This window comes from Ursus arctos, unplaced genomic scaffold, assembly GCF_023065955.2.
Source record: "Ursus arctos isolate Adak ecotype North America unplaced genomic scaffold, UrsArc2.0 scaffold_9, whole genome shotgun sequence".
In the NCBI taxonomy this organism is placed as follows: Eukaryota; Metazoa; Chordata; class Mammalia; order Carnivora; family Ursidae; genus Ursus; species Ursus arctos.
The window spans coordinates 32,755,341-32,777,610 of NW_026623111.1; the positions used below are offsets into that span (position 1 = coordinate 32,755,341).

Sequence of the window (22,270 nt, forward strand, 5' to 3'; positions counted from 1 at the left end):
CCTTGCCATGACTCCTATCCCGCGAGACCTCTCAACTCCCACGGGGTGAGGACAGCATCCCTTCCCTCCACTCGCTCAGACCTCACACACATGCCTGCACTGCAGCACCTTATCTTCAGCGCTCTGGTACATTCCTCTCTGTCTTCCTGAACTTCGCACAGTGCCCGGCACAAAGTATGTGCTCAATAAACATCTGCTGAACAAAGGCACGAACAAACGAAGATAAGGTTTCTTCTTGTCACCAAAACAACATCTGTCTCACTTGCGATCTGAAAAGTGTATAAATAAATAAAGCTTGGGTACTGGAGAGGAGAAGAGATTCTGGTCAGACATTAGAAGAATCTAAGGTCGAACCACTGCTTCTCAAAGTATCTATACTCCTGGGGCGCCTGGGGGGCTCGGTCAGTTATGCGTCTGCCGTCGGCTCAGGTCATGATCTCAGGGTCCTGGGATCCAGGCCTGAGGCAGGCTCCCTGGCTCAGTGGGAAGTCTGCTTCTCCCTCTGCCTCCCCCCAGCTTGTGCTCATGCTCTCTCTCTCCCTCTCTCTCAAATAAATAAATAAAAAGCATCTATACCCCTGTGAGTCCAGACCATGCCTCGGTTAGGTTCAGAAATTTCGTGTTGGTTCACTTAGGAAAAAATCAGCTCAAGAAACCTAACTCATCATCTCCCTGACAAATAGTACACCCAGCAACTCAGCAGAGCCACTGACTCTCCTGCCCAGGACAAAAGTCCACTTGGGAAATCAAATGCAGATCACAAGGCAAGAACAGAGCCAGCACCCGGGAGCATGCCGGATGCTCCCCAAGAGATCCGCCATCAGCTGGGGTGCTGAGGTTCTCCTCCCACACCCACCACTCTGGCAGCCAGAAGCCTCCAGTCAGCCACAGGCAGCCGGAGAAGCCTGGACACCCTCACTTCACCTTTTTGCAGTCATCGGAAGCCTCTGTCATCCTAGCATTGCCTCGTGATTGGCGCATGACAACTAATCAGATTCTGGGGTATTTTATTTACAACAGAAACATTCTAGATTGCAATCTGTCCAGAGAGGTTACACAGCAAGGCCTAGTTTCCGACATATTTAGAAATGATATTTGGATTTTCTGCTACTCAATTTGTGCTCCCATGAAAGAAATGCACATTGAAGCCATAGTACAAAAGAAGTAATTCCACCATCAAATATGTGGATTTACGTTAACGTCCATTCTGAAAATGGATGAAAGGTGAAATTTTCACCTTTTTCCCAAATGGTGAATTTAGGAAGGTTCCTCACTCATAAGAGAGGAGATAGGAGGAGGGACCCCAAAGGACTAACTGAAATGTTTCCTGTATAATACAAGGCACACAGTTGGCCCTTAATTACTAAATGTTATTTCTTCAACCTGTCAGTCCCTCAGCAGCCCACGGACGCCTCCATATTGACTACAGTTACAGGGTAAGCATCACGGTTTACTGTAAAGGCTTTAGGGTAAAGGACCTCAGTTTCCTTATCTCTAAAATGGGAACAGCACCACAGCGTTTTGTAATAATTAAATAGGGTAACAGGGATAAAAAAGCTCTTAGCACAAAGTAAGAGCTCCGCAATTAGGTTAATAATATATTATCATGATGATCCACAAGATACAGATCTCATTAAACATAGATTTTCATTTTTTTAAATTTTTTTATTATGATATGTTAGTCACCATACAGTACATCATTAGTTTTTGATGTAGTGTTCCATGATTCATTGTTTGCGTATAACACCCAGTGCTCCATGCAATATGTGCCCTCCTTAATACCCATCACGGGGCTAACCCATCCCCCCATCCTCCCACCCACCTCTCCTCTGAAACCCTCAGTTTGTTTCCCAGAGTCCATAGTATAGATTTTTAAAATATTATCTGAAAATATATTACTTTCTTAACCTACTATTTAAAACACAGAAATAATTAGGGTTTGCAATTCCACAAGCAAATTACTCTTTTTTTTTTAAAGATTTTATTTATTATGTGACAGAGAGACAGCCAGCAAGAGAGGGAACACAGCAGGGGGAGTGGGAGAGGAAGAAGCAGGCTCCCAGCGGAGGAGCCTGACGTGGGACTCGATCCCGGAACGCCAGGATCACACCCTGAGCCGAAGGCAGACGCTTTAACGACTGCGCTACCCAGGCGCCCCACAAGCAAATTACTCTTAAGCGTCTGCCAGCAATTCATCAAGGCTTGCTCTGGAAGACATGATACTGCAGCCGTCCAACCACACTGGCTGTTACACCACTTGTGGTTCTATGGCCTTGATTCCATCAGCATCTCCTAGAATCACCAACCCCAAATTGCTAAAGCGTGCTGCCTTGGTAGAAAGAGGCCTGCGTGCAAAGAAACCAACACCAAGATCTGTCATTTTGAGGCCTTGCCTACTGAAATTCACATTTCAATCAGTTGTCCCCTCGGCTCTCTCAGACCCTCATCTTTCATTTTGGCACTTCCACTGACATTCTTGGGCTATAATTCAAAAATATCGCTGGTTCCCAGAGCGCTTTCAAAATTAGCTTCTTCTAAGCTCCTCAGACCCTGGGTCTATACAAGTGACCCTACATTCCTGGAAGGCCCAGAGGCCCCATCAGCCCACCAATAAGCTCCAGTTTGGCCTAGCCTCCATGACTCACTCTATCCCAAGGGCATGGCTCTCGACATGTCAGGCCTGGCTTCCCAGACTTATCAATTTCATGGACCATTAAGCTGCCAAATAAAAATATTCCCATCAATTCATAAAAGACATCTTACCCCCGAATCGGAAGGGTATAGTCTCAGAGAAAAAAGGATACATCTCATTTTGATACACTTACAAAATATTCACTACATCATTATTATTATTTTGATAAGGACAGCAAACGCATCACCAACGGACAATGGCCCATGGGCCTAATACTGTGCTTTGCACTTGTAAACTGTGTGTAAACTAAAATCCGATGTGTAGGGCAGCAATTCTGGAAAGGTTACATCCAACACCACTGGCAGGCCAAGCCTGCCTTCTCCAAAACAGCATCTCCCTTCACTCTCTGGAGCTCTCTGCAAGTTCTCTCCAACCTCATCATTCTAAGGGCACACTTCTCCTAGCTCAGCTACAAAACTGCATTCTTTTTCGTCAACTTTAAAAGAAAAACACAAAACCACTCTTCCTCCCCCTCTCAGCATTCCTAAAGCATACTTTCCAGTAGAGTTACACTTGAAAAACCTCAACTATTACCTAGCAGACAAAATTCTGCAAGATTTCCACAGGGGGCAAAGGACAGAATGGTTCACCTTATCTACAACCATTGTCAAATCATTAATAAACAAAGAAACACCTTAATCTGTAATTCCATACCATTCATTTTTTCCATGTTCTCTTCCCATCTTTGTCCATAAAGTCTGTACATTTCATGTACCAATAAATTATACAGAGACTTTTTTCCTGATGATAAAAGTAATGCCTGTCCTAGAATCTATTCAATGCTTAGAAGACCAGATTCAACCATTATGGAAGTAAGATGATGCAGAAAGGGAATGTCTCCTGTGAGTCTACAACTAAAGGCCTCTCATACTTTTAAACTGATGCAGGCTTCTTACTTTTTGCCAACTTGCAATGACTTGACTGTCTTCTACCCTCTGTGTCCCTCCTCTCTTATTTGGAGTTACTGCTCCACTCCTACTAGAGGCCCAGCCACCCCGTGGCCTGGTTAGTATCAGCAGCACTAGACTCACTGTCTGTTTACTATCAATCATTAAACTGTGGATAACAACTTCGGTGTCTCCTCACCTGCCTCACTTAAAAGTTAACGATGCTGAGTTTTGTGACCATCGTGAAAGCAAAGTGCACTACAAACCCCAAATGGATCGCTTTCCTTTGCTCTCGGCCCCATCATCATAAATTGCCAAAAGAAAAAAAAAAAAAAAAAGATCAGCCCAAGATGAGTGGGTGCATTCCACCAGCCACCACTTCTGCTACTCCAGGAGCTGACCATGGACATCTGGACACCTGCCCAATACAGGGATGGTGCTAACATGAAATGATGATAATTTTATTCCAGAGACCAAGGGCTACATTTCTAATCGAGGGCTGAGGAGAGAAGATGGGGACACAGAAAAGCTTGCCAAAATTTCACATCCGTGGTCCCGGCACCCAAGACACGTGACACCTTCCTCTGCGGCCTCTGTGGTGGTCTCTTTCTCAACTTATCTGCATGCCCAAGAGCAGAGACCCCCCCCTCAGAAGATGCTATAAAACAGTTTCAAATAGCTAATGTGCTTCATCCAAATCTAATCATCACCTTCTCTCCTACCTAGACTTGGCAGGGCCACAGAGTTCATTTTGTGACAATCATTCTTTAGCAAAAACTAAAAGGAAGTAAGGATTTGGCCAAAAAAAAAAAAAAAAAAGGAAAGACATTCCTCAAAGCAAGACAGGCCAGACTCAGTGAAGCACAAAATGAGCTTCATCTAATGCTCTAAATGAAGCCCCCCTCCTCCGATGGTTGCACCACAAACCCCTGGAACAGGACAAAAGAACCCCACTGGCACCCAAAGGGTGCATTCTACAGCAACTCCCTCATTTTACAGATGGAAAAACTGAGGCCCAGAAAAGTAAACTGACTTTCCCAAGATCACAAAGTAAGTTAAAGTAGCAGGAGAACCTGGCCCAGAAGGCAAGTCTTGGGAGTCACTGGTTGGTGGTCTTTGCACCAAATCCCACCAGAACCTTGATCATGGAGAATCCGTCACTCTGACTCTGACAAACCATTTCAACTGACAGAAATGCCATCAACATGCAGAATATGCATTAATAAGGGGCACCTGGGTGGCACAGCGGTTAAGTGTCTGCCTTCGGCTCAGGGCGTGATCCTGGTGTTATGGGATCGAGCCCCACATCGGGCTCCCTGCTCTGCTGGAAGCCTGCTTCTTCCTCTCCCACTCCCCCTGCCTGCGTTCCCTCTTTTGCTGGCTGTCTCTATCTCTGTCAAATAAATAAATAAAAACTTAAAAAAAAAAAAAGAATATGCATTAATAACACATTGAACATAAAATGGGTAATCTGGGTTTATCTTCCTCACAGTTAAGCGTATTTGTTGGTAGCACAACACTGTTGAAAATAAACGAGCATGAAAACAGTTTTTAAATCCAGATAGAAGATTCTTTAAAACATTCAAATCATCTTGAAAACATGCTGTTCCAATCAAATCTAGTTCCAAATAACAAATCAAAACTATTTCACAAGAGAAAGCTTATTTAATAACAATGAAACCCGTAGAAAATATTCTCATATGGGAAAAAACTTTAAAGTTCTATTGCTGTGCAAAGGACTGTTCACCTCCCAAGAGGGGTTTTCTGGGGAAGCTGACATTCATGTGAAAGATGCTGACACAAAGGATAATGTATGTGAGAAGCTCAACATCAGATTGACACAGAAAAGCATTGAACAAATGCTAGTTTCCTTAATCTGGAGAAGGAAAATAAGTATCGCCCACATATCTAGTAATATCTTCTTACAATACTTTCCTAAAAGTCCTACAGCCACGAAAAACTTAAGGGGTTATAACAGCAGGGTAGTCTATTTTAAAAGTGTAACTGGGGTGCCTGGGTGGCTCAGGTCCTGATCTCAAAGGTCATGAGTCAAGCCCCACGCTGGGTGAGAAGCCTACTTAAAATAAAATAAAATAAATTTTTTTAAGTGTAACTAAAAAAGATATAGAGAAAAAACATTCCATTTTTCTTAAAAGATAAATTTAGATACCCTGAAATCATAGTAATCAGCATAACCCTGTACAATATTATGGCAAGCCTTTCAGTATTAATTCCTGTTGCAACAGAAAAAAAAAAATCCAATGTTTGTTGTTTTTCTGGTGTCAGGAAAAGAAACATTCATTAAAAAGTTGAAACATGACATAAAAAGAGTAACAGTTTTAAAAAACCTTATCACTGCACATGTGGATTCTTGCAATACTTAGTACTCTTTTCTTAAGTAACTTTGTAGTCTCTTATTCATATTACTCCAGTTAAGTGTAAAGAACCAGTCTTTTACACTTCAGTTCATCGAGCTTTTCTACTGCCACTTTATAAAAGTTTCAGAAAGTGCTGAATGGTGTGCTGGCTCCTTGGAGTTGAATTATCGAGTTAAAAGTATCCTTTGGAAAAGAGAATAAAAGTTTAAGAAACTCCTTCCCTAGAAAAGGACCTCAACTTTAGAGTCCTTTCTCAAAGGCTCTGAGCAAATATCTAGGGACATCCCTAGATTAGGAAGACCCCCCAAGTGATTTTTGGGGGGTCACACAGTAAGATGATGACAAAAGGACAGCAATAGAAATCTTGAATCGGTTTCTCCCTGGTGTTCTGACTAGTAGCCCATTGTACTCTACTGCCACCTGTGTTCTCCCAGCATCTCCCCCAGCACCGAGGTTCCTCATCCATTTGATCAATGCCATCCCTTCAAATCAGTGCATTTCTGATTCTGCAAGTTACAATAAACAATTGTTGAACAATTACTGTTTTGTAGCTACAAACGGAAAATAGAACTAAGCTGCTACCTAAGTTCATAAAGAAATCCCCCTTTAAAGATTACGTTCCTGAAAGGCCAGCTGCACAAATTCAGATATCCTTAATTATCATGGCCATTTCAGGACAAGATTCAACATATAAGTCATTGACAAGGGAAAAAAAAAAAATCAAAGGCTTAAGAGACCCAAATCCAGAACAACAGATCAGGACGCCACACTGTTTGTTGGTTTAAATCAGTTAAATATTACAACAAATGACAAACCAATGCCAACCTCGCAAAGTTTCCTCATTTCTTGGAACTGAAGCACCACTGCTGGCATCATTTTATGATAATCCTTTAGGTATTCCACCTAAGTCATCAGGCGCAAATGGAAAGCCAGTGACTGAGGGACGTTTTAAAACTATGCCCTCCAAGAGCCCAGCCTCGCCAGGGCTTCCGACACTGGCCCTTATTCTCTTCTCAATTTTGGTCCTCACACCACTCGATCCATCCAAAAACGTCTGTGACAGTCGTGGCTCTAAACTGCGCAGAACTTGACTACAAAACGGCTACAACTCCAAATCTGATTTCTCCCATTTATTTTTGTTTCAAGTCCCACGCTCCCTCGGCCCTTCGTCCCCTGCCCCCTCAGTTCTAGAGAGCTTCATCGCGTTCTAGACCACCTCGCATTGTTTCTTTGGGACTCCGCATCCCTCCCTTCCTCCAGCACTGTTTTCATCGCACGAATGTCATTTCTATCGTTCAACCCTCCATTCCGCCCGGCGGGCAGCAGAGGAGCTTTAAGGACCCAGTGGCCAGCTTCCCCGATTCGGTCCCCTTCGCACAGCCATTTTCTAGTTAAAACGCTCTATGCCTCCGAGGGGGAAATGAACTTTTCCCCCTGTGATCTCTCAGCGCCTAGCATATGAACCCCCAAGAAACCAGCGCCGTCTCCAACTCCCCGGCAGGAGCGCGCTGCCGCCCCAAGAGGGAGAGCCCGACCGCACAGCGGAGGCCGGTGCCAGGGCAAGGGGGTGTGCGCTCTTCCCCGCCGGCGCCCGCCCTCACTTTTCCCCTCCGCAGTCCCCACCCGGACGCACCCCCTCCAACCCTGTGTCTCCCGCCCCGGCCCTGCCAAACCCGGGCTGCCGGAGGAAAGAGGGCGCCGGGAAGCAAGAGGGATGGAAGTCAAGGAGTGAGCCCTCAGTCGCCGTGCCACCCGGCCGGCCCTGCGGCGGGAGCGCGGGACGCACCGGACTCCGCAACGGGCGCCCGCTGCAGATGCGGCGGCAGCTGCTGCAGCTGTGGCTGCGGCGGGGCGGGCGGCAGTGGCCGCGCAGCCCCAGGGGCCGGCAAGAGAGGAGCAGCCGCCGGGGCTGCGCGCAGCCACTCGTCGCACGCCGCTGCCGCTGCCGCTGCCCGAGTCTCTCGCCAGCACTCCCGGGCCGCCCCGGGGTCCAGGGCAAAAGCAAGGAAGAAAGCGAGGCTCACCGGCGGTGCGCGCCGCGCTCGCTCCGGCACCGGCGCCCGGCGGCTCTGCTCCAGTCTCGCCTTTCCCGGAGCGCCCGGATCAGCTGCGGGTGCAGCGCACGAGCTTCCTACTTGAGACCAGGACGGGCTCCGGCGACTGAGCATGCCCAGTGCCGCTCCGCGAGTCCCGCGCAGGCAGCGGCGCCGGCGAGATTCCACTTCTCCAGGCTTTGGCGGCGGCTGCGCGAGGAGAGGCTGGAGGGGCCCGGCCAGGCGGGGGCCGAACGCGAGAAAGGCGGGGCTGGGGGCGGGGGCCGAGGAGGAGGGGGCGGGCCGCGCTCTTAGTGCGACCCCTGCAGGCAGAGGCTGCCGGGCCGCTGGGACCCTCGGTTCCCCTACTGCCTGGGAAGATGGCAGGGAAGCTGTGGGGACCTGGGTGTCGAGAGCCAAAGGCTGGGAGGCGCAATCGATGCAGCCCGGTATCCCCTCCATGTGGCCTGGCGTCTGTCTGCACCAAAAGGCAGTTGGGTAACCTCATTCCTGGCTAGTCTTTTCTCCCACATGTCTGCAATCCTTTATAATGCGAAAATGTACCCAGATGAGAGCTGCCCACACCCACCCAGCGGCAACTTGTAGGCGAGAACTTCTCCTTCTGCCTTCTTATCCAGAACCCCAGGCATATGCCACATACACACACCATTCCTTGATGTAAAAATCACAGCAGGATCACCTCGGGGGAGAAACATACCTGCAGGAGGGGAAAAGCATAATTTCCTTTTCACCCCCAGGAATATTACCTATAACTCGAATTGTACGCAGACAAGCAGAGTCCTGATAAGAATGGATACTCAGGAAACAGTAATCAGTGCTCTGCCCTGGACACTGACTTAGGGTTGTTCTTCAGTGCAGTGGTTGTCAAAACTCGAGTCTACGTTACAATCACCCCAAGGCTTTACAGAAATGAAATGCTGGGTCCCACTCCCAGAGTCTCTGAATGAGTAGGTGTGCAGTGGGGTCCAAGCATCTGTATCTCTGCCAAGCTCCTTTGTAATGCTGGTGCCGCTGCTCTGAGGACCACACTTTGAGAACCAATACTATACATGCACATACACACAGCCTTACCTATGATCTGTGTCAGGAGGATTATGCTAAAAGTAAATTAATAGTAGCTATGAAGTTATGGCTTCTCCTCACTTATCCGCTCCCCGAAACTTCCAGAATGCACTACTTCCTCAAATAACAAACTCACATCTAGCTAGTCCTTACTCTTCAAGTGAGGAATCTCTGTGGTTATGGTGGGCAGTACTTATTGCTTCAAGTATCATGTATTTATTGAAGATCCTTAAGGTCTATAGTATGTCTGGGAATACCAGTGAATAAAAAAAACCCAGACCCCTGCCTCCATAGAGCTTACAGTTCAACCAGGTGGACAGACATCCACCAAATAATCACTCAAAAATGTCATATAAAACATGGAGAGTGCTAGGAGGGAGACCTACATGTGTATAAAAAAAAAAAGTGTATAATGGGACCCTGATGCTGACTCATAGTAGGGTTGCAAGTAATGAGTGGTGGAAGGAAGCTGCCTTGCGGAAGACCGGTTTCCGGTGTTTGCACCCCTAAAACCTCTTCAATGAACAATTTTCCTCAGACCCATCTGAAGGCCAACAATCATATTGCTCCTTACTGTAACAGAAAAACAATATTGCCACTGAGAAATCCCTGTAAATCCATTAAAGTGCTCGCCCTTAGGGCTGAGACCCTGCACCCCAAAATCCCCCTATTGAGTCTGCGGACCACGGACAGCCGGAGGCCACAGTTTAACCCAATCTGGGGAAATGCAGACTGTGAACTGGAAAGCCCTCTAGTTCTGGTCTACGACCCTCACGTCCAGAGAGGCTAAGAAATTAGACAACCCAAGACCACCCCGCCCTTCGCCAGCAGGACCAGCCTCCACCCTTCCAGGCAGGTCCTCTTTCCGTGGCACTCTATTCCCACGAACCCCAGAGCTCCCCGCGGCCCTCCAGGAGTCCCACCCTGCCGTCCCCTCTCCCGGGGGTCCCGGGGCGACCAATGGCGCCCGCCCCTCCCGGCTCGGTCTACTCCAGACCGGGAGGAAAACCCGCGGTGGAGTCCTCGGCGGTGGGGCGGGGCGACGCGCGCAGGCGCAGTGGCCGCCAGGTTGGGCCGAGGAGGCGCCCAGCTCCACACCTGATGCAATCAGCCTTCCGGAAACGGGCCCGGCCGCCGCGCTCACCCAGGAAACGCTTCTGCGCCCTCCCCTGGCCGCTGCGCCCCCCGCCCGGGTTCCGAGCCACCTCGCTGCCCGACTTCGCCGGGAACGGAGGACGACATTCGGCGTCCCTCAGAGGACCCGCAAGAGTCGGCAAGTCACCGCCTGCGAAAGCAAAATTGCTGGCTGCCCTAATAGTGACGTGGAAACGGCCACTGAGTGTTCCGTGGCTGCTGGAGGAAATTCCCTTAATTATGTATTTCCAGAGAAGACCGGTGGAGGCGGGGAAGGCTTTTAACCTGCTTTGCTGGGATCCTTCCTTTCGTCCGCCGCCCGACACACATCTTCCACCCTCCCTGAAAGGAACGTTTATAGTAACAGTTTTAAGGCAGTGTGGACAGGACTCCCTGCTACCCTCTTCGTCTTCCTAAATATGTAACAGCGCGTTATCTCTGCTACATAAAGCCTTCCACCAAGCACTCATTTTATAAATAATTGCTTCCTCTGTACCTCATCATTTTAGTTTACAAAGAAAATCACTTCTCGTTTCACCGCCTCATGCAATTTTGATATCTATTGTGAGTGGGTTTTGTCCTTCATGCTGACTCACCCATGAATTGTTTTCTAAGGAAATGAGATATTATTCTAAGAACATTTCAAGAGCATGTTTATAAAAAGAATAGAAGTAAAAAATTTACCTCTCTAGTCCTTTAAGACTAAAGAGGAAAAGAAAAGACAAATTCAAGGAATTTTAGTTGGAAGGATACTTGGGAGATCATTCTAAAATAAAGCCTAGATCAACGCAGGTTTTACGAAAGACGTTTAGCTTTCTGTGGCCCAAAGAGGTCAATGACTTTTCCTTACTTAAGCAAAACAGCAGCAAAACTGCACTTAAACACAGATTTCTTAACACTCTACCCTAATGAAAAAATATATTTGTATTTTGCACAAACACTGTACTGGGTGCAAGACTATATTACAATGCTGTGGGGTTTTTTTCAATCTAAAGATTACAAACTACAAAATCGGCAACAAAAGGGATCCTATTACTTGTTGGTACTTCTGAAGTCATTTGTCTCTAAACAGTCCTTGATCTATCCAACACTATACAACCTACCCAGACATTTCTGAGATAACCAGAGACTAGGCTTTAAATATTTCCAATTTAAGTGGTATGAAATTCTTCAGAGCTTCAAGACATCAAGAAATCTTTTGAATCAAAATTTAGAGCCTCTAGTATTTTTGCTTGATCGTGTTGTATGAACTGTTTGAGGTTAAACCAAGGGAATTTTAATGATCACAACAAAATATCAGGGCTATGATATGCTACTGTACAGATTTAAAATAGTTTTAACAAAATGGAAATCAAAGTGAAATACAAAAGTAACTGCAAAACTCCTGCCTGCGATACAACTTGTCAAAACCCTATCTACCTTTTCATCTTGATTAATGTGTATTTCTTTTTATAATGCTCTGACATTTAGAGATCTGAGAGAGTACCTTTACTTATGCAGAGAGTCAAGTACATGTCAAAATACAGAGGAGCTAAGTACACACTCATCACAACAAGGTACTAGTTACAGAATAATGAAACTTCACCTGAGTGCTTAGCATGGGCCAGATCCTGGCTAAGCGTTTCACATAAGTTATTTAACTTAATCTTCACAACTGCCCCATGACTAAAGAGCTGTTGTTATCCCTGTATTACAGGTAGTGAAAGTGAAGTTTGAGAATGTGAAGTAACTAACTCAAGGGACAACACATTCAGTGACAGAAAGGGGATTTGAATACAGGCATTTTTCTGGAGCTCAAGCTCTTAAGTAACACTCCACACAGAAAAATGTAAATACAGAGAAAATGATTGTGATTTTTGTTTCATATAAGGAAGGAAGTGGAGTACTGTACTTATTCTCCTTCCAAAGATAAGACTTGGTAAAATTACCGTATTGTCCACACATTCGTAATTAATAAATTGTAGTCCCCAAACTTAGGACCAATCTTACCTGCAGATATGAGGCAGATGATCAAATATCTAGTGACTTTTCCAGAGTACCGGCAAGGCCTGCCCTCTGATGGACTCTCCATGTCCGGTTGGTTCCTCTAATCCTAAACTATCCAATTCGGTAGTCACTAGCCACATACAGGTTTTTTAATTTTAAATTAACATTAGGGTTAAAATTTCAGTTCCTTGGTCATATTAGCCACATTTCAAGTGTTCCATAGCTACATGGGCTCATGGCTAGTGTATTGGGTGGTGCAAGTATAAAACATTTCCATCTCTGCAGAAAATTTTATTGGACAATGATGCTCTAGTTCTTCATCCCAATAGTATGAGGCTTTAATCTTTCTTCAGTCTGCACCAGCCCTCCTCTGAGAGGACCATGTTTCTAGCTCCACCTTTCCCATGAGTTTCAGTCCTATTTTTTCCAAATTAAAATTACTGTCAGACTGTAGAATACTATCATGGAAAGATACAGGCTTTGGAGCAAGACTCTATTTCCCATCCCAGCTCTTCTATTTACCATCTGTGTAACCCTGGACAAATTATTTAACCTCAGTGAACCTTGATCTTATCTGGAAAATGGGCATTTTAATCTTTTCATCATGGGTTTGTTTAATTGAATAAAGATAACACATGTAAAGTTTCTGGTGGGCCTCACATATATTCCTTCCTTCCACCCCTATTTCAGGAAATGACATCACCAATTACTCAGATTTTCAAACTAGAAATCTCAGTCATCTTCATTTCTTCCTTCCTCCTCAACAGCCCTCATTATATTAATCATCAAGCCTGTTGCTCCCCTCCCAGGGATGCCTCTCAAATCTAGGCCCTCCTCTCTGCCCCCACTCCCGCTGGCCTCATTGGCTTTTCATGTGCTATTTCAGTATCCTGCCAACTGACCTTGGTAACACCCATCATTTCCAATGCCTTCCTCCATGCTGCCGCCAGAGTGCTCCTTCTAAAAAGAGATGCTGATGATGTCACTTTCCTACTTAAAAACCAGTGATGACTTCTGGTTGCTTAAGGATAAAAACTTAACTATTAAACCTTAAGGACTCATGCGACCAAGCCCCCATTCCATTTCAAACCTACATTTGGCTCCTCTACTACCAACCTCCCTTTTAGCCACCCCTCCCTCAGCTCATAACTCTCCCTATATCACCCCTTCCCACCCCACAGCACCCTCTGCACCATGAACCAGGGCTCCAAGAGGCATTTCTACAACACATTATGGCCTTTCCTGTCTCTGCCCTTGCACACACCCTTCTCACGCTGAACTGACTTTTTTATATCTTCTTTACCTGGCAAACTCTACTTATTCTTCAAGGTCCAGTTCAGAGACTACCTATTCTACAAGCTTAGTCACCTTTCCCAGGGAAAGGGGGTGACCAGCCCATCTATGCTGTCACAGGTTTAAGAGTATAGATGCTATATTCAGGCTACCCGGATTTAAATCCTGCCTACGCCACAGTCCCACTGGTAGTTTTGAGAAAGTGATTTACCCTCTCCTAACCTCAGTTTCCTTGTCTGAAAACGTTGGTAATCATATCACGTACAGTTTAGTGTATAATAAGTATATAATAAGTTGAAAGTATATAATAAGATAATGCACATAAAGTTCATAACAATGTGCCTGGCTCATAGGTACGCACTCAGTATCCATTACCTTAAAATTATTACTATTATTACCATCCATTTTATCCTTTTGTCTTGATGCAGGTCTCTTTTTTTACATTTTATTTTGTTTAAAGATTTTTATTTATTTGAGAGAGAGTCAGAGCGAGAGAGATAACAGAGGGAGAGGGAGAAGCAGACTCACCGCCAAGCAGGGAGCCCAATGCGAGGCTCAATCCCAGGACCCTGAGATCACGACCTGAGCTGAAGGCAGACGCTAAACCAACTGAATCACCCCGGTGCCCTTTTTTTTTTACATTTTAAATACCTACTTTACTTTCAAATTTTTTTAATTTCACATTTACGTTGATTTTACTTTCTATAAAAAGTGTTATTACAGAAATCCTTCGTATTCATTGAACAAAATTTAGGAAACACAAATAACAAACTAAAAAGACTAAATTTTCTATTGTTTGAGATACGTCTCTGTTGCAAACAAAAAGAATTCTAGTTAACTTTTCCAGAATAAAAAATTAGAGAAGGCACTGTCAGGTTGCCCACTGCATCAACACAAAGATGGAGAACTGTTTCAGCACGGGGTCAGGATCTATGGAAGACTGGCAGCAAATAATACAGACCAGACTACAGCGCAGCATGTCACCAATGGCACCATCCCACTGGCCACTTACTATGGCCACCGTTCCTGAACTTCTGCGACTTAGCAACACGTTCTCCCTATTCAAGCCAACAGCCCATACCTTAGCAGCCAGAAGGCAGAGAGAGGAAATGTTTGCCTCCCTTCAGATTCTCTGTTGGGACCTGGGGCCCGCCCACAACCCAAACTCGTACAATAGAAGATTCTCCAAAAATAGAAAAAGGGTCTCCCCACGCTCACTCCCCCACCTCATGATGCTTTACCCATACTTTATCACTCACGTGCAAGCATCATGTACTTCTCTGCTTTCAAGCCTTTGCTTATGCCATTCCCTTTGCCTGGAATATGCTCTGCTTCACACATGGGTCCGCTCACTCCTACTTCCTTCACCTTGTCCACTTTTCAAAATCATACTCATTCTACCAAGGCCAAGATTGTTCCTCAATCTACCACACAGGTTAAGGCTCACTTCTTGGCTCCAGAGCACATCATATGGTTTTGTAGTGCCTCATACATACAGTTAGACATTGTATCAGTCTTTGTTGCTAAACTGTGAACTCCTACTTCCCGCTTTACCACATAGAAGACACTCAATAAAAGCATGTTTAATGAATAAAAGAAAAAAAGAAAATTAGCTTTTATTAAGGTATTGTGTCAAGCACTTTACAATATTAACTCAATTTATTCTCCATTTATAACTCATTTTTTCCTCCAACAGGCAGTATCAACATTTTATAACAGAGGAAACTGAGGCATGGAGGGGTTAAGTTACTTTCCTAAGGCCACACAGCTATTAAAATAGAGGCAGAATTTGAGCAGAGAGGAGAAAGCTAATTGAATTAATCTGTAAATTTTCCCTAAGTATTGAAAATATATTTAGCAAATTTTATAAACCCTTATTCCACTGTTCTTCAACAATGATAATAGATGGGCTCTATACAGGAATTCATAGAAATTTAATTTATGATCACAAAAGCACACAATAAAATTCATCACAGTCTTCATCTTTGCCCTTCCCCCAGGTGACCAAGAAATGTTATTGCAGACACTGGCATTTTATTGAACTGGTTCCGCCTGCAAAGAATTTATGTTCTTATGCTCAGGGCAATCTCCTTCCCTGGCTATATGATATCCTCTCACCCCTCCAGAAAATCCTTGTTTTGCTTATCTTCAGACAGAAATTTGAGTCCAGAGTGTCATTGTGCATGGTGTCTCACAATTAATCGTCCGCATAGATAAGGGCAAGAATTTAAATCTTGTAAATGGAGGAAAACCATCACCTTCATGTTCAAAGGGTACAACATAAATAATACCATCCAATCTAGAAAAAAATTCAATTTTAAATTCATATAAACATAATGAAATAGAAAGGAGGAAATCTGAAATGAAAAATATTGAAAGACAGAAGAGGTTATAAAAGAACCAGAAATCATTTACAAGAGAAAAATGCTTCACTCATACCTAGAGGTAGACAGGAAATATATTGCTAATTTGCAAAAGAATTGATATTCTCCTTGATCAAGCAAAAAAATTTATAATCTCCTTTCTCTACTTGTTCCTGCTAAGTATTTGGCTTTCACTTTTAAGCACTTCCTTACAAGGTCTGCAAAAAGAAAATAAGAAGGGAGAGAGGGGGGAAGAAGGGAGGAAAAGAGAGAGGAAAGAAAGAGAGGCAGACAAGGAAAATGTAGAAAAAGACCTAAAGATCTCTTTTAAAGATTATTATTACAAGTAAACATCTGTCATTAGGTTAAATGGCGCCTAGCTCCTTATAAATATCTGAGAGTATAAAAAGTGAATTTGGTAGTGAAGGGACAATAGTATAGGAAAAAGAAGTGTAATAAAAAGTAATAGCACCGAATTAATACCTAACATGGAGGTTAGATATTAGGGGAAAAAAAGATTATTGGGAAGGTCAATTAGATAAAGGAAAGACTTCAAAGGAATATAGCAAGTGCCCCATCCCTTGAGACATTTAAAATTAACCTGGACAAAGAACTAGAATATATTTTGTAAAAAGCAATCCTTTCTGACAAGCCAGTAGATTAGTTCTAATTGATTTTTCTACCTCTAATTTCTTTAAATCTCTGCAATGCTATTCTTAGAAGACAAATGAGTTTTCTTTGAGAATGAATTTTCTGTCTTTATTTTAATGAAATGAGATATGATTTCTTATGGAAATAGTTTCCAAGCCAGTGACTTTGCAAGTAATAATTCTAACTATTATTTAGATTATAAAAGTTTACAAAGTTACATCATTAGTAAACATGATAAATTATTACATATTTCCTCCCATTGTGCACTGGCAATTGTCTTAGAATAAAATCCCCCAAACTGAAGGAATATGATGCAATTCAAAAACAGGAAAATGGAGCAGGCATATATTCTGCCAGTTTTGACCTTTTTGATCTAGGTTCATATCCTGTCTAGAAAGTTATCACTAAAAAAAAAAGAAAGAAAGAAAGAAAGAAAGAAAGAAAGAAAGAAAGAAAGAAAGAAAGAAAGAAGGAAAAAGAAAGAAAAGAAAAGAAAAGAAAAGAAAAGAAAAGAAAAGAAAAGAAAAGAAAAGAAAAACTAGTTCCATTGAAAGATGTCAAATTTTGTATTATTGAATCAGATAACAGTTTTGAGGCAATAAGGGACAATATCATCATGTACACATTATTTATCCTAAGAAAAGAATTAGATTAGAAATGCACTAGAAAAAAACTTTGCCTGATGTCTTTGAATTTTCTTAGAGAACACTTTGTTTAGGAAAAGAAGAGGAAACACTAAATGAAACAGGAGGTGTATCTGTTTTTCCTTACATAGATATATATTTTTAAAGATTTTATTTATTTATTTGTCAGAGAGAGAGCACAAGCAGGGGGAGCAGCAGGCAGAGGGAGAAGCAGGCTCCCCGCTGAGCAAGGAGCCTGATGTGGGACTCGATCCCAGGACCCTGGGATCATGACCTGAGCTGAAGGCAGATGCTTAACTGACTGAGCCACCCAGGCATCCCTCTCCTCACATATATTGGTTTTCAAACAAGTTCTACATTCTTTGATAAACTATGAATGAATGGCAATATGATTGGGAAAAATATTATTTTTTTAAGATATTTATTTATTTGAGAGAGAGAGACTGAGAGCACAAGCAGGAGAGAGGGGCAGAGGGAGAGGGAGAAGCAGACTCCCCAGTGAGCAGGGATCCCTACACAGGGCTTGATCCCAAGATCCCAGGATAATGACCTGAGCAGAAGGCAGATGCTTAACAAAATGAGCCACCCAGGTGCCCCAGAAAAAAATATTCTTGATTAGGACTTTTTTATTTCTAGATCATAAAGATATTCTTCCCTGTTATATTCTGGTAAATTTTAACTATTGTGTCCTTATATTTTTTTTAAAGATTTTATTTATTTATTTTATTTGAGAGAGAGAGAGAGCACATGTGCTAGTGGGGGTAGGGGTAGAGGGAGAAGGAGAGAGAGAGAGATAGGCAGACTCCCTGCTGAGCACAGAGCCAGACACGGGGCTTGATCTCAAGACCCTAAGCACACGACCTGAGCTGGGAACCAAGAGTCTGCCGCTTAACCCATTGAGCCACCCAGGTGCCCTCTTAATTTTGTTTTTTACATTTGAATATTTAATTCATTTTCTAATATGTTGTGAGATACAGATATAATTTTACAATTATATCTGTTCTAATGTTATGTATCAAACAATCCTTTTCATCTGTAATGCCACTTCTGTGACACACCAAGTTCTCACTGATCTGTTCCTAGGCTCTCTATTTCCTTTCACTCATTAATATTTATTTTGTTGTGCTAATACTGCACTACTTTAATTTCTATGCCTTCGTAATATATTTTGATACCTGGTCAGGCAGATTTTTCTTCTTTCTCCTGCTTTATCAAGACTGCCTTAGCCCTTCTTTCATGATATCTTTTCTTTATAAAATTTATAATAAACATACCATTTTTGATGAAAGATGTTTAGAATTTTGATTGGTGTTACATTTAATATAAATTAAAGATAACTGGCATTTTTATTTTGAATAATCTCATACACAGATGTATTATATTTTTCCATTAAGACTTTATTTTAACAAATAGTCTCTACATCTACTAAACTCTAAGCCCCTAAAGCCCATATAACTTTTCAAGTTTGAGAGTGATATTAGTAAGAAGATTTGAGTTTTTATATTATCCTAAATCTGCTGTTACTTTAGCTGAGACAAATCTCTTGGACATAAGTCTATTGTTCTCTCTTTATTTTTACTGGATTTAATCTTGGAAAAAGTCAGTGAGATGATGGAAGTCAGTTAAGCACATTGCCTTTGTCCAGGTGACTGGTGTTTATATAAATCCAGTGTGGTTTGGAGTATCAGTCTCAATTTTAATGAGATTAGGATGACAGTGCCTCATTTAAATTAATCTCCTCTGGTTTACAAGAAAATTCACAAAGAAAAATAAGCAAATTTCTTGTAACTGGTGCACAGACCACAGACATTTAATAATCTGTAGAGTAAACACTAGAAGAAAGATAGCCAAAAATACATTATGTAAAGTTAAATAGAATACTAAAAGTATTTCAATAATCAAAATGAATATAGGAAAGGGAGAAAAGAATAACAAAAGCATGGAAAACAATCAGTAAAATAATAAAATTGTGGACTTAAATCCAATCATATTAATAATTACATTAAATGTAAGTGGTCTAAACACTCTAATTAAAAAAGAGAGATTCTCAGATTGGCTAAAAAAACAGAAGACCTAATTATACACAATTTATAAGAAAGCCAGTTTAAATATAATTATATAGATAAAAATAAAAGGATGAAAAAAGATATATAACGAAAACACTAATCAAATATTATTTTACTAGGGTTGCCATAACAAAATACCATAGACTGCATGCCTTGAACAACAGAAATTTATTTTTTCACCGTTCTGAAGACTAGAAGTCCAAGATCAAGGTGCCAACAGGGTTTCTTCTGAGGCCTCTCTTCCTAGCTTGCAGATTGCTTCCTTCTCTCTGTGTCCTCATATGGCCTTTCTTCTGTGCTCTGGAAAGTACCTCCCTCGTGTCTCTGCCTCTACTTATAAGGACACCAGATATTAGATTAGAGCCAAATCATATGACCCCATTTAACCTGGATTACCTTGTTAAAGGCCCTATCTCCAAATATAGTCACATTTTGATGTACTGGGATTAGGGCTTCAACATATGAATCTGGGACGGGGACACAATTTCATTCATAACATCAAAAGAAAGCTGGACTGGCTATATTTATTTCAGGTGCAACAGACTTCAGAACAAGAAAAATTACCAGGTTTAAAGACAGACATCACATATTGAGAAATGGGTTGATTCATCAGTAATACACAACAATCTTACTGTGAATGCACCTGAAAATTAGAGCTCAAAAATACACAAGCAAAAACTGATGGAAATGAAAAGAGAAACATACAAATCCACAATTATACATGGAGACTTCAACAGTTCTCTCTCAGTAATCATAGAACAAGTAGACAAAAACTCAGCATGGATATAGATCTGACTACTCTATCAACCAATTTGATCTAATTGACATTTACAGAACATTCTGACCAACAACAGAATACACAATCTGATCATAACAGAATTAAATAAGAAATTAATAAAGAATGATATCTGGGGGTGTCTGGGTGGTACAGTCAAAGTGGCTGCCACTTGGTTTCAGCTCAGGTTGTGATCTCAGGGTTGTGAGAACAAGCCCTGCCTCACACAAAGTGTGTGCTCAGCACAGAGTCTGCTTCAGATTCTCTCTCCCTCTGCCCCTCCCACTTGTGCTCTCTCTTTCTCTTTCTCTCTCTCTCAAATAAATAAATAAATCTTAAAAAAAAATAATGATATCAGGAAAATCCCCAAATATTTTAAAAGTAAATAATGTACTCCTAAGTAATCTATGGGCTAAAGGGGAAATCTCAGGGCAAATACGAAATAGTTTGAATGGAATGAAAATGAAAATTCCAAATATCAAAATTTGTGGATGCAGCTAAGAGTTTAAAGGAATATTTACAGCATTTACTTTAAAAAAAAAAAAAAAAAAAAAGGAAAGGACTCAAATCAATAATCTAAACTTCCATGCTAAAAAAGCAATTTAAATCCAAAGTAAGTAGAAGAAAGGAAATAATAAAGAGTATTAATGAAATAGAAATTGAAAAAATAATACAGAAAGTCAATGAAAGTAAATGCTGGTTCCTTGAAACAAATCAGTAAAATTGGCAAGCCTCTAGTTAGACTGGTCAAGGAAAAACAAAATTTATAAATTACCAGTATCCGATTGATAAAAAAAATATTGTTAAAAACTTTATGCTAATAAATTTGATGTCCTGGGGAAAATGGCTAAATTTCTTAAAAGACAAAAATTGTCAAAACTCAACCAAGAGGGAAAAGAAAACTTGAAAAGCCCTACATACCTTAAAGAAATTGAAAACATCAAGCCGCTGGTGAATTTTATGAAACTTTAAAGGAAGAAATAATAAAACTTGTACATAAACTCATTAAAATAGAAAAGGAGGAAAAACTTCCTAACTCATTTTATGAGTCCAGAATCATTTGATACCAAATCAGATAAGTACAGACAAAAAAACAGAACTATAGAGAATATATGTGCAAAACCTTTTATCAAAATTTTAGCAAATTGCTTCCAACTATATATAAACAAGTTGTTGTATATGTGTGTGCATATGTTTACTAAACCTCTGAAAGGAAATCAGATTAAAAAAGAAGATGTAAAACTGTCTTTATTTGTAAATGACGTGATGGTGTATATGGACAATCCCGTGCCATCTAAAATAAGGCTGCTAGAACCAAAAGTAAACTTAAGAAAGCCACAAGGTATAAGGCCAACATTAAAAGACCAAACCAAAACAAACCTCAAAATTCACTGAATTTCAATTTACAAGCAATGAACAATTGAAAAAATTTTTAAGATTATGATAGCATCAAAAAAATGTATTTCTAGTTACCAGAAAAATTTTAGAACATTTATGACAGCATCAAAACATCAGGAATAAAAATAATGAAAGATGTGTAGAACCTTTTTGCCTAAAACTACAAAATATTGCAAAGAAAAGTTAAAGAAAACCTAATTAAATGAAGAGACATGCCATGTTTGTGGATTAGAAGAATCAAAACTGGTAAGGGGGCAATGGTCCCCATATTGTTCTATAGATTCAGCACCTTCTCAACCAAAATCCTAGCATACTTGTCTACAAAAATTGGCAGGCTAATTTTAAAATGTGTCTAGAAAGCCAAAGGACTTAATTTCTAAAAAAAAAAAAAAAAAAAAAGCCTTTTCCACATTTTAGTTTTTTGTTATAGCAGCATCCTACTCCCAGGTACCGATATCTCCTTTAGTTCTGTGTTACTCTGTAACAAATTACCCCTCGTCGCTGAAAACCACATTTATTATCTCACCTTTTCTGGCGGGGGCAGGCATCTGGGAACATCTTAGCTGGGTCTCCTAGGGTCTCTTATGAGATTGCAGTCAAGCTGTTAGTTGGGACCACAGTCCCCTGAGGGCTGGATTGGAGGAGGATCTACTTCCACACTTGCTCACATGGTTTTTGGTAGTCCTCAGTTTCTAATTGGCTGTTGGCCAGAGACCTCAGTTTCTCCCCAGGTGAGCAGTCCAAGTATCATCACAGTATAGCATCTGGATTCCCTTACAGAAAGTGACCCAAGAGAAAGATGGGAAGGAAAAAGAGAGAGAGAGAGAGAGAGAGAGAGAGAGAGAGAGAAAGGGAACAAGGCAGACCAGACCAGACCAAGACAGAAG

General features: G+C 41.8%; 1 protein-coding gene across 22 annotated transcripts in view; it reads right to left on the reverse strand.

Moving 5' to 3' along the window:
• APBB2 (amyloid beta precursor protein binding family B member 2) overlaps positions 1-8,410 on the reverse strand; it is a 357,775-nt gene extending 349,365 nt beyond the window's left edge. For 12 of the 22 annotated variants that reach the window (XM_048212057.2, XM_048212053.2, XM_026508789.4 and 9 more), the window contains exon 1: positions 7,982-8,410. The gene's annotated coding sequence lies outside the window, so the exon portion shown is untranslated. The remainder of the gene's footprint in view (positions 1-7,981) is intronic. The other 10 variants (XM_057309768.1, XM_057309769.1, XM_057309767.1 and 7 more) reach the window with 3 other exon arrangements.
• Between the last annotated feature and the right edge of the window lie 13,860 nt (positions 8,411-22,270).